Source organism: Lynx rufus, unplaced genomic scaffold, assembly GCF_022079265.1.
Source record: "Lynx rufus isolate CCGP_SWC_20201006 ecotype Redwood Valley unplaced genomic scaffold, mLynRuf1.p SCAF_25, whole genome shotgun sequence".
Taxonomy (NCBI): domain Eukaryota; kingdom Metazoa; phylum Chordata; class Mammalia; order Carnivora; family Felidae; genus Lynx; species Lynx rufus.
Window position 1 is genome coordinate 2,058,480 of NW_025814840.1, and position 13,065 is coordinate 2,071,544.

Below are 13,065 nucleotides of genomic sequence, written 5' to 3' on the forward strand. Positions count from 1 at the left end.
TCCGTTTGGGGGTGTACAGCAACAGATAACGAAGACAGCTACTTTTCAGACTTATCATTTCATTTAGTATTTTAGTGAACATTTAACAGAAAGCGTGGGCCCGGGCCATGGCAGAGAGCTCCGTTTTCACCAACATCACCAGGAAGGACCTCTTTTGCAACTGACTAACGGATTCTCTTTTGAATATTACAATTTTGTAACCACATTTCAGGGTATTATGTAATTGTATCACCAAGTGCTGATTATGGCTTTCAGTGTTCCCTATCAATTCTTTACTGCCATCGTATTCTCATTTCAAGCTTTAAATTCTATTTATTTCAGCAATATCAGTGATCCTTTGAAGGTGAATAACTGGTAATACAAGGACTTACGCTGTTACCTACAAATAATGATTAAGGGCAGAACCTCATTTTGCAAAAAAAAAAGTCTGCAAATATTGGGTATGGACATTTTGTAAGAATCAGGTTAATGGATCCCTTTAGAGTCTCTCAAATATTAAGGACCCAAGAAAGCCCCAGAAAAACTAACAAATCAGAGCAAGGGATGTTTCATAAAGTCTCTGGAGAACTGTGGCACAAAACGGGGCAACTGACTTTTAAGAAGCAAACCAAAGGTCCGTAGTGGGAATGTTACCATAGGTTCAGTTATCCAGATGTCCCATCAGTGTACATTGGGTGCCCAGGGCCAGATAATTGAGACCACCTGGTAGTGCAGACCAAACCCTAACTCCAGCTACTACGCTTACCCCGTCCATCCTGATTCTGACTGTAGCACCCACTGTGCACAGATGCAGGGGGAGCCCCGAGGACAGCAGGTGCACACTCCCTGGGGAGGGCATCATCCTAGGTGAGGCTGGAGGGTGAGGAGAAGGTAGACCAGCAAACCCAAGAAGGAAGGGGGGGTGCTGTTTCAGCGGAGAGAGCCGCGAGCGCAAGTGATGGAGAACGTGCTAGAGACCCTGGACTCAGGGTGACCTGGGGACCCCGTGCGCCCAGGGAGAGGCTGTAAATGACATGTGGACAGAACAGATTGAAGCTCTGCTGTGTTTATCCACGTACATCTGCTCCTATCCGGTTCCTAATACAACCAGAAGAAAAGCAGGAAATCCCGAACTTCTAATCGAAAATAACACTCCTCCTACTTCTTTTAGTTAGGAATGGGCCATTCACTCGAAAGAGCACAGAAACTACTCTTTACAGATTTTGATGTTCAGTTTATCGATTGCTTTATTATAATTTTAAAAGGAATTGACCTTTTTAAAATCACATAATCATAATATGCCCTGTTTTGTCAAAATTATATTTTATAAGCTTATCAATGAGTCAATAGTGTGTCCCCATGTACGTTGTACATAAACCAGAAAGTAGGTCCCGGGACAATTAAACCTGAAGTGAGTGGGGAATGTTCTTACCCTGGAAAGTTCTAATAATTCAGACTGAAGTACTCCTGAGAGATTCAAGGTTTGTAATGGTTTTTTAGGAACATGGTAAGTGAGGCTTCAAGTCTTAAATATATGACTTTATTTACAATCACAAAACGGTAATCGCTGTTTATTATATTTGTTTTAAAATTTGTTCCTGATGCAGGAACATAAATCACGGGTTACCTCAGTTTTACCACTGACGAATCTAATTACTACATAATATTTACACTCTCGCTGCTTCATTAATTACATACAAAGCCTATATTTTAACACTTCTGAGAGCTTAATTTGCACTTAAATCATAGCACTTGTATTTATCTTACTCGTTTTGAGTTGCAGGTCGTTAAATATTGAATATGTTATAATACTGCGGGATAGCTCACTGCACTAGGCAAATGGCATTCCTTGTTTCCTCCTCTTCAACGACTTTGCCTGCCCAAGTGGTTCAGAAGTGCCTTCCCTTTGTGGCAACAAGCCTGGGGGGTGGATGAGGGCAGGGATACAGAAGATATCGATAAATATTTTAAGAGCAACTCAATGAGTGAGCAAATAAATTAGTATTGTTTGAGGAGTGTAGCTGTCTAATATGTTAAACGCTGACACGCAGAATTATAAGACCAAGAAGTACCAAAATAAGCCCCCAGGGCTGAGGTGAGATACCGTTTAAGGGCTTTAGGGATTACATCAGAAATTGACTTTCCACTTGGAAGACACAGGTGCTGGTTCCTGTCACACTCTGAGAGGCCGGCAGGCGCTGTCACGCACACGTGGGAAGGCGTGACATCAGCGAGACGGTCCAGTGGTCCCGTGCTCATGTTCCCCTGTCCACCACGATACCGTGGCATCTGTCCAGAACAACAGTGCCGCACGGGAGCCCTGGGGGCCAGGAGGATGTGACCCCTCAGTACGGTCCCCGGCCAACAAGAGCCATTTTGAGGAGTCAAGCTCTCGCTCAGGTGGCTGACTTGCCCCCTGGAGACGGGAACCAGCTCCCACCCTGACGACCGGGCTACGCCCCATTTGACCTTGGTTCTGTCAATATGCCAAGGGACCTGGAGGAGTCACGCCCATCCACGCATGGGGCGATAGGCGTGTGGACACTGACCGTGGACCCTCCGGTGACCATAGAGCTGCTCTGGTCCTCCTGGTGTAGTGTGGGAGCCCTGGAGGTGAACCCACCAAACTCGGCCAAGCTGTACGTTCGGAAAGGGCCCTGTAACTGGGTTTGGCTGTCCCAGCCACAGTGAGGTCACAACCTTGATGGCACGGGAACCTTGCAGGAGACACTCGCATGTGCACCACTGGCGATCCCAAAAGGATGCCACATGCAGCCCCGGCCTTCTCACCATCGTAGTCAGGCCACAATCCTGAAGACCCAGGGCCCAGCAGGAGATGTGCCCATCATTGCGCCCGGGATTCTGAAGGGCCCCACCCCCAGCCCCTCTCAGACACAGTCCAGGGCAGCCCCGCCCACCCAGGGACCCATCCAGTGGCCAAACAGCAGCCCTCCAGGGACCCAGCAGACCTCACACGCATCCACACACCCAAAGGCTTGCTGGCCGATGCTCCCACTGCACCCTGACTGGGACTGTAGTCCCAGGGCCACCCCACTAAGCGAGGCAGTGGAGACCGTCTCATTCATCCCGGGACCAGACAGCACCCGTGTCCCCCTGAGTGCCTGGTAAGAAGCCCGCTCACCAAAGCTCCCACTGAAGACCCGGCAACGGCCTCTTAACTGCCTCCAGCCCAGCGCAGCTCAAGTTCTCGAAATAATCCTGTAGGCCCACAGAGGAGGAGATGTTCAGAGTGGTGCAAATACGCTCTCTGATGCCATAACGATGGATACATGTCATTAGACATCTGTCCGCACCCCGGGAATGGGTGACCCCAAGAGTGAGCTGTAATGTATACAGTGGGCTGTGTGTGACTGAGATGTGCCAGTCGTAACAAATACACGTCTCTGCTAGGCGGAGCTGATAAAGGGGGAGACTGTATGTGTGGCCATGGTGGACACATGGGCTATCTCGGTACCCTCTTCTAAATTTGGCTGTCAACATTACATTGCTCTAAATAAAGCCTTAATGATAACAATAATAATGATGATAATAATAATAATTTGAAAACCCTGCGGCAGTAAAATTCAACTTACTCCTGCCTCGATTTCTTATCTACTATATTTCTCATCTCCATCTTTTATAAATTCACAAAAACTTGTTAATGTTTCATTAAGTTCTCCATGTATTTTAAGGAGATGGAAAGCAAATATGTAATTAACCCTTTCCAGTAGTCTCATTTTTCCCTGCATTGTTGCGTATCCATTGGTGTCATTAATAATTACTATGTCGATATTTCCCCTAGTTCGAGTCTGCTGGGTACATCTTCCTGAAGCTTGTCTCTGTCTGAAGTGTCTTAATTTGTATTCATTGTTAAAGGATATTTTTTGAAAAATACAGAATTCTAGTGGACATTTTTAATCAGCACTTTAATTCCATTATCTTCTGTCTTCTATATTTTCTGGTGAGAAGTCAGCTGTAATTTTATTGTTAATCCTATGAGCACAATGTATCTTTTTTCAATTTTCTCTAGTCCCTTCTATTTTTTATTTCTATTTTTTTACTGTAAATCCAAGTTAGTTAACATATGGTGTAGTGAGGGTTTCAGGAATAGAATATAGTGATATATCTCTCATATATGACACCCCGCGTTCATCCCAACAAGAGCCCTGTTTAATCCCCATCAGCCATTTAGCCCATTCCCCCACCAGCTCCCCTCCGGCAGCCCTCAGTTTGTTCTCTGTATTTAAGAGTCTCTTGTGGTTTGTCTCCTCCTCTGTTTTTATATTATCTTTGTTTCCCTTCTCCAGTGTTCATCTGTTTTGTGTCTTAAATTCCACATATGAGTGAAGTCACATGATAAATATGACTTTCAGTCATATTAGTCATATTAGTCAGTCTTTCTCTCACTGACTAATTTCACTTAGCATAATACCCTCCAGTTCCATCCACATAGTTGCAGATGGCAAGATTTCATTCTTTTTTATCTCTCTGGGCGCTTTTAATTGTTGTTGATGTCAGTCTTTTTGTGTGTTTGTTTTTGCTTTTCTTTGTTTACAAAAATTTTTTTGAGTATGGGGCCCCTGAGTGGCTCAGTCGGTTAAGCATGCAACTCTTGGTTTCGGCTCAGGTCATGATCCCACAAGTCATTAGTTCGAGCCCCGCATCAAACTCCTTGCTGATCATGTGGAGGCTGCTTGGGATTCTGTCCCTCCCTCTCTCTCTGCCCCTCCCTCGCTTGTGTGCGCTCTCTCTCTCTCTCTCTCTCTCTCTCAAAATAAATAAGTGAACTTAAAAAATTTTTGAGTATAGTTGACACACACCATTAGATTAGTTTCAGGGGTACGATGTAGTGATTGGACAAGTTTCCATGATGCTGTGTTCGCTGCAGGGATGGCTGCCATCTGCCATCACACATCACTGTTGCAGTACCACTGGCTGCATTCCTTATGCTGTGGCCTTTATACCTGTGACTTACCCATTCAACAACTGGAAGCCCCCGTGTCTCCCTCTCTCTTTCACCCATTTGTCCCACCCCCTGACCCTCCTCACCTCGGACAACCATCAGTTTGTTCTCTGTATTTATAGGTCTCATTCTGCTTTCTGTGTGTTTGTTTATTCATTTGTTTTGTGTTTAGATTCCACAGGTGAACGAAATCCTATGGTATTTGTCGTTCTCATTCTTATTTCACTTAGCATAATGGCCTCCAGGTCCGTCCACATTATTGTAAATGGGATAGTCTCTTCCTTTTTTCATGGCTGTGTCATACTTTTGTGTGTGTGTGTGTGTGTGTGTGTGTGTGTGTGTGTGCGCCACATCGTCATTCATCTGTCAGTGGACACTTGGGTTGCTTCTATAACTTGGCTATTATAAATAATGCAAAAAATGCTACAATAAACATAGGGGTGCATATATTTTTGAATTTGTGTTTTCATCGTCTTGGGTAAATACCCAGTAGTGAATCACTGCAGCAAATGGTAGTTCTATTTTTGATTTTTTGAGGAACCTCTGTACTATTTTCCACAGTGGCTACACCAGTTTACATTCCCACCAACAGTGCACGAGGTTCCTTTTATTGTTGCTTTCCTCTATCTTTGACTGCAGTGTGACTGGTGAGGTATCTCAGTGTGGTTTTCTTTGCATTTATACTACTTGGAGATTGCTGGGTGTCATCAATCTTGGAAAACTCATATGCATTATCTTTTATAATATGTCTCCTCCATATTCTCTACCTTTAGTCCTTCAAAAATATAGACTTTTGTTTTTCATTTTGATGTTACCCCATATGTCTCAGACATAATTTTATTTTTTTTATGGTTTGTTAATTATTATGGACCAGTCCTCAAGGTACCTTAATTTCTTTATTTGTTTTAATTTTTTATTTTTTAGAGAGAGAGAGAGAGAGAGCATCAGTGGGGAAGAGGAGCAGAGAGAGAGAAAGAGAGAGAGAAAGAGAGAATCTTAAGCAGACTCCAAGCGAAGCTCAATGCCATCATCTGGGATCATGACCAGAGCTGAAATCAAGACTCAAATTCTCAACCAACGGAGATACCCAGGCACCCCTAAGGTACCCTAATTTCTGCAGCTAAGTCTAGTCCATACCTAAACTCATTGAATGGTATATTCATTTTTGATATTTTATCTTTTAGCTCTAGAATGTCCAGTTAATTTTTTTTAAAGTTTCCAACACTGTAGTAAATTCCTCAGATGTCCACACATTTTGTCTCCTTTTCTACTAATCCCTTCTACATATTTATAATAGCTATTGTAAGGCCTTGTGTAGAATCCAATAGCTGGGTATTTTGTGAATCTGCTTCTATTGGCAACTTTTTTCCCCCTGATTATATATTTTCTCATTGTTTACAAATATGTTATATTTTGTAAATGTGTGCTGGGCATGTATAAGAAGACAGTAGAAAGCATACTAAATAATATTTGCAGACTCAATGGCATGGGGAATTACTCCTGTCAGGCCACTGGGATCCGGGTTGGGCTGAGTCCATCGATAGCACTGTTTAGTGGACCTAGGCTCTGTTGCGTCTTTCACGCACCACCATTTTCAAATGTTTCAAGGGTAGATAATACTCTGTCTTTGGTAACATTTTGTATCTGATCATCAGGGAGATGTCAGAGTGCGATCTCTACTTTTTAGTCCAGATTTTGGGTAGCTGGGAGGGAGTCTCTTTTTCTCCAGTGAAGCCCCCTTCTTTCTGTACTCAGTAAAAAAAATTCTTTCCAATTTGATGACTTGGTCCCAGACCTTTGTGTCCTGCTTCTATAGCTGGTGAAGGTGCTTAGTCAGTATGCCACCATTGGCTCAATGAGAGCCTTGAGCTCTTAGTTGATATTTCTCTCCCTGTCCCATCCTAAACCCAACCTTTAGGATACCATTATACTGAGAACCTCAACACCCTTGCTGTGGTCTGAATGCTTGTATCCCTCCAAAATTCTTATATTAAAAATCCATTGCCCAAAGTGACTACATTCAGAGGTGGGGACTTTGGTATGAGATGAGGTCCTGAGGGCTGAGCCCTCACTGATGAGGCTACCATCACCATAAAAGAGACCCCAGTGAGATCCCATCTCCTTCCTCCATCTGAGGTATAATGGAAAGTCTGTGACCTCCTTCAACCACGCCAGCACATTGATCTACTTCTGGCCTCCACAACTGTGAGGAATGCATTTCTGTCATTTATAAGCCACTCAGTGTGTGGCATTTGTCATAGCGGCTCAAAAGGACAAAGACGACCCTCCATCTTGTGCGGATATCTTTCTCAGGCCTTTTGCTCTTCCCCAGCTTTCATCACATCACTTTTGTGCATGGATAAGTGGCTTTTGAGAAGGAATTAGCAAGTGCATTCAAATCAGATGTTTGGCTTCTCTGGATTTTCATCCTCCAGGCTCACTCATGTCACATTAAAACCTTGCTACAACGGAAGGCATTTGTTCTCACCCAGCCCCCATCGTGTATTTGCCTTTCCTAATCTTGTGCCATCCCATGTGGAACTCGCTTCTCTCAAGAAGTGCCCATCCTTAACTGGAGAGTGTGATGCTAAGTGAAATAAGCCATACAGAGAAAGACAGATACCATATGGTTTCACTCTTATGTGGATCCTGAGAAACTTAAGAGAAACCCATGGGGGAGGGGAAGGAAAAAAAAAAAAAAGAGTTAGAGTGGGAGAGAGAGCCAAAGCATAAGAGACTCTTAAAAACTGAGAACAAACTGAAGGTTGATGGGGGGGGAGGGAGGGGAGGGTGGGTGATGGGCATTGAGGAGGGCACGTTTTGGGATGAGCACTGGGTGTTGGATGGAAACCAATTTGACAATAAATTTCATATATTGAAAAAAAAATAAATAAATACATAAATAAAAAGAAGTGCCCATCCTTTTTTGAAATTTAGTTTTTTTCACATCCATTGCATCGTCACACTTCGGATGGGGCCCCCAAAATTATGAATTTGCAGGCTGTCTAGCTTTCCCCCTTTGTTGGTGTGGTGCAGTGGTCTCTTGAGATTTTCTGTGTCCTGACTGGAGTATAATTTATTTGTTTATTTTTAGCCTTTTATTGTCCCTATATATAAGGTGCAATTCTTACAAGAAACGTAAGGAGTTCTTCCCCTTTTAAGATTTGTGATTGTTTTTCTTTTTAATGATTTATGCACTTTACATACTAACTTCACCACGGACTCCTTAATTTTGAATTCTTAGTTCCCCTTGATCTCTCCCTGACTTTGAAAGTTTGTTTTCCTTGCTGGGTTTTGTGCTTAAATATGCATTGTTTTTAGAACAAGACAGTTTTATAACTAATTGACTAGATCAATGACTGAATAACCCATTTGATTTTATATAAAGAGATTTTTCGTGTGTGAGGTGACCACAAAGGACGTGTAGAAATGACTTGTATCCTCTGTAAAATGCATGCACATTCATTAGCTTAGGAGAAGTGGATTCAGTGTCAAAGCTCCCCTCCATCCTTTTCCTTTATCTCTCAAGAACTTATTTGGTCTTTACAGATAACCCTCTTCTCACCAGGGAGATGGTCACTGACAGAAACGTGTGGACGTTCACAGTGAGGGTTCTGATGAAGAAACACCTGGGTCCGTATAGTGCTTTCCTGTTGCCGCTGTGGCAAATTACCACAAACTTAGTGGCTTAACACATTTTTAAAAAAATCTTACATCCTGTAGACCGGAACAGTGACATGGGTCTCATTGGGCTGAAATGAAGTTTGGCGGGGTGCATTAATTTCTGGAGGATCTCAGGGAGACGCTGTTGCCTTGCCTTTTCCATCTTCTAGAGGCCACACCTCTCCCCGGTGTATGCCCTCATCCCCCACCTTCACAGCCCACAGGGGAAGGTTGGGTTCTTCCCACAGAGTGTCACTCCGACTTCCTGTTCTGAATATACCTTTTCAGGATCACTCTGGCGGTCCGGGATGATCTCCCTATTTTAAGGTCAGCTGATTGCCAACCTTAATTCCACTGACAATTCCCGTTGCCATGCCATCTCCCATATACGTAGGTTCCAGATCTTAGGATGTAGGCATCTCTGCGGGGTGATTATTGTACCCGCTGCAGTCACATCCTGACCTCAGACTAGGATTGGCATCCTGGCTCCAGCTCGTAGAATTTGTCCCCAGGATTATACCTCTTAAAGCGACAGTTTCCTTACTTTTAATGTGGGGATAACCACCCTAGCTTTGCTTATTTGTTGTCAGAAAGTAATGGGGTAATACAAGTGAAGTGTTTAGTGTAGAACTTAACATACAAGATAGTCAATGAATATTAGTCACACTGTTATTGGTAATAAACACAACTAGAGGATGAAGGTACAAGAAAAACATCCCTAACTTTCTGCAGTCGAGATGGGCAAGTTCAGGAAGCCTAAGAAGGCGGTCCTGGTCCTGGCCAGATGCCACTCCGGCTGCAAAAAACATCGTGATGAACATTGATAATGGCACCTCAGACCATCCCTACAGCCATGCTCTGGTGGCTGGAATTAACCACTCTCCCTGCAAGGTGACAGCGGCCCTGGGCCAGAAGAAAATGGCCAAGAGGTCAAAGATCAAGTCTTTTGTGACAGTTTATAACTACAGTCACTTCATGCCCACAGAGTGCTCTGTGTATATCCCCTTGGACAGAATAGAGACTCTGTTCTTAAACACACGGCCTGAGGAGAGGCCAAGGTCGAGTTCAAGGACAGATGCGAGACCATCAAGGACAGATGGTTCCAGAAGCTGCGGTTTTAGACTCTTGTTTTGATCATTAAAAATACCCAAAAAAAAAAAAAAAAAAAAAAAAAAGAGAAGGGACAGGAATAGAAGAGAAAAAAAAAACAAGAGAAAAGAAAAGAAAAGCAGAGAAGAGAAGAGAAAAGAAAAGAAAAGAAAAGAAAAAAGAAAAGAAAGAAAAATATCCTTAAGGATATACACGTTTTTAGCTATCTCTCTTAAATTTTTGTAATTTTCTAATTAGCTACAAATAGGGTAAAGGCATCTGGGGAATGCTTGAATGTAATTTTGAGGGGTATGTGATGAGCATGTTTTTTGCAGTTTAGTCCCGTAGATAAAATGGATAATGATAAAAACACTGGGGTATTTAGCAATATTTCTACTACCGCAGAGCTCAACAGCGTGGATGGGCCCATGGAATGCTAATCACTGTCCGGACAGACCCTGTGGACATTTCAAGGATGCCAACGCCACGGTGGCATCTGTCACGGAAACAGATGCTATTTGCATCTGTTTCCTGTGACAGTCATTGAAGATGGCAGAAGAGAAAAAATTCACACAGGCCCCCTCAAACATTCAAAAACATATTTGGCTTGTCAATCCGCTTTTTTAAAAATCATTGTGAGAGGAGATTTATAGGAAACACAAATTTTAAGCAACCAAGAAATATGTTTTTTTTCTGAATTTGCCTGTGAATACATATATTGCGTCTACTGTGTAATCACTTGCTCTCAGTGAATTCTAAAAGACAGTATTTTTAAGCAAAAGGAAAAGGGAAAGGAAATGATAGTTCTTTCACTTTAAAACGCACATTAGAGTTATTGACCAAATTTACCATTTATTGTGTATTTGCAAATCAGTTTCTGTAAGATATGTTTACGTAGAATAATATTGTACCTTCCGTTTTTAAAGTTCATTTTTTTTTTCCTAATGGCCTTGGTAACTTAGCTCCAACCCCATAGGAATTTTTTTTGTTAATGTTTTTATTTTATTTATTTATTTATTTATTTATTTATTTATTTATTTATTTTGAGAGAGGGCGCACAAGTGGGGGGAGGGGCAGAGAGAGAAGGAGAGAGAATCCCAAGCAGGCTCTGCACCATCAACGCAGAGCCCGACACGGGGCCCGAACCCACGAACCGTGACATCACAACCTGAGCTGAGATCAAAAGTCGGATGCTTAACTGACTGAGCCACCCAGCCAGCCCCCCGGCCACCACCTTTTTTTTTTTTTTTTTTTTTGGTTAATTTTAGGAATTTTTAAGTCGAATCAAAGATAGTTTGCTTCTCAAGCATCTGAGAAAATCCTAAGTTTGATTTTCCCATGGGTTCTCCCTAAGTGATTTTTATCAGTCCTGGGTACAAGCTAGACTGCAATAGTAATTTTTTTTTTTTAATTTCACCCAGTCCAGCTATTCTATATGTAAAAATAACCATAGGACACCTTTAATGTTGGGGCATTATGACAATAACAGATAAGAAAATAGCTGCGTATGGAGTAAGAACTTTTTAATTGAGTTAAACATAATTTTATACAATAGCTATGAAGAGGGTATAGCAGATTTTGTTGTGAGGCATTTGTTGATAAATCAATTATTTTCCTTTTAATTTGATGGAGCTCATCGCTACTGAACCAGCTCTCCTAAATATGCAGTGTATGCCAGAAAGTAACTTTCTTGTAACGTTGTGTCTGCACATTATACATACTGAAAACAGTCTCTACATCTCGTGTTTGATTCAATATCCTTTTAATCATCTTTAAGATGGCTATTGCTGTCAATATGATTTGCAAGAATGATTCCTCTTGATTATATTTAGCTCTGGTAATGGCATCTACATCAGTTTGCATAACATTTTGGTTTCTCTAAGAATAGTCTGGGCTTCTCTGGAGATAGTAAATCCATGATGGCTACCCAAAGAGAAAATAGCTTACATCTCTAAGCAGGGAAAAAGGAAAGATAACATGTAAGTAAATTCCTGTGGAAGATTTTTTAAATTTCCTACAGCAACCTGTGGTTGCTCACAGATCTATCTTCCCATTTCACTTCTTACCAGAAGAGTCAGACTGTGCTGTTCAGTCTAAAGATGTCCCTGAAAAACATGACATTAATACGGAGACTAAACACATAGATTAACATGCAGGCAAAGCTCTTTTTTCTTCCTCCCTCCCTTCCTTCCTTCCTTCCTTCCTTCCTTCCTTCCTTCCTTCCTTCCTTCCTTCCTTCCTTCCTTTCTTATTTGCAATGCAAAGTCTCAAACAAATGTAATCCAAACTGATTTTAAAAATATAAACCTATACGTACAGTTTAATACTTCAATCAAAACTCAGCTGGAACTCTTAATTAGAAAATAGTAAATTGGGGTACCTGGGTGGCTCCGTCGGTTAAGTGTCTGACTTTGGCTCAGGTCACGATCTCACAGTTTGTGAGTTCGAGCCCCGCATCAGGCTCTGTGCTGACAGCTCAGAGCCTGGAGCCTGCTTCTGATTCTGTCTCCCTCTCTCTCTGCCCCTCCCCCACTTGTACTCTGTCTCTCTCTGTCTCTCAAAAATAAATATATGTTAAAAAAAATTAAAAAAAGAAAATAGCAAATTGTTACATATTTAATATGAATGGATAAATGTATTCTTCCACTTTTTCCTCCTCCTAGAATTATATACATATATGTGACACAATTGAATTATAAAAGATATAAAAGTATATGAAAATATGCTTACCCATTAATTAGAGCCCTCAAGTCTTATATAATCATTTATATATTCAGATTATCTAGTTTTGAAACAAAATATAAAATTAGTGATTAAAAGAATTACTTTAGAGAGAGCACAAGATTGTCCCGTCAAGAATATCTTAGTTCTACTTGGATTTGGAAGGGTTAAAATATGAACCTTATATATGAATGCAGCACAAATATGAATGTAAAAGGATGCTCTATTGGAGGTATAATATAATTCAACACACATGAATAGTAATTATTATTTTTATTTTTTATTAAATTTCCCATTCCTTTTTTTAAAAAAAAGTTTGGATTGCTTGAAATTTTCATTACAGTAAAAATGAATACAAATATTTCACTTTATATGCAGAATAATTTATGGTAACTTTAAAAAAGTTAGATGTCTCATTATACAACATATCACTTCGCCCTAATATGTGAAGTTCATTAAACCTTCAAAAAATTTTACCAACTATGAGATCATTACAATCAATAATAAGTAAAATAAGCCACAACCAAATGTTTTGAAATACAGAGCAAGTTAATCAAGAGGGTAATTTTCAGATTGATATGGAGTAGAGAGGATCTCCTGAATTATCAGCAAAAATCATACATTAAGGAGGTTTCAAAGTTACATGTTAA

General features: G+C 41.3%; 1 pseudogene; it reads left to right on the forward strand.

Annotated features, from left to right (window-relative positions):
• The first annotated feature begins 9,342 nt into the window (after positions 1 to 9,342).
• On the forward strand, positions 9,343 to 9,726 carry LOC124518729 (60S ribosomal protein L27-like; annotated as a pseudogene).
• Positions 9,727 to 13,065: the final 3,339 nt, after the last annotated feature.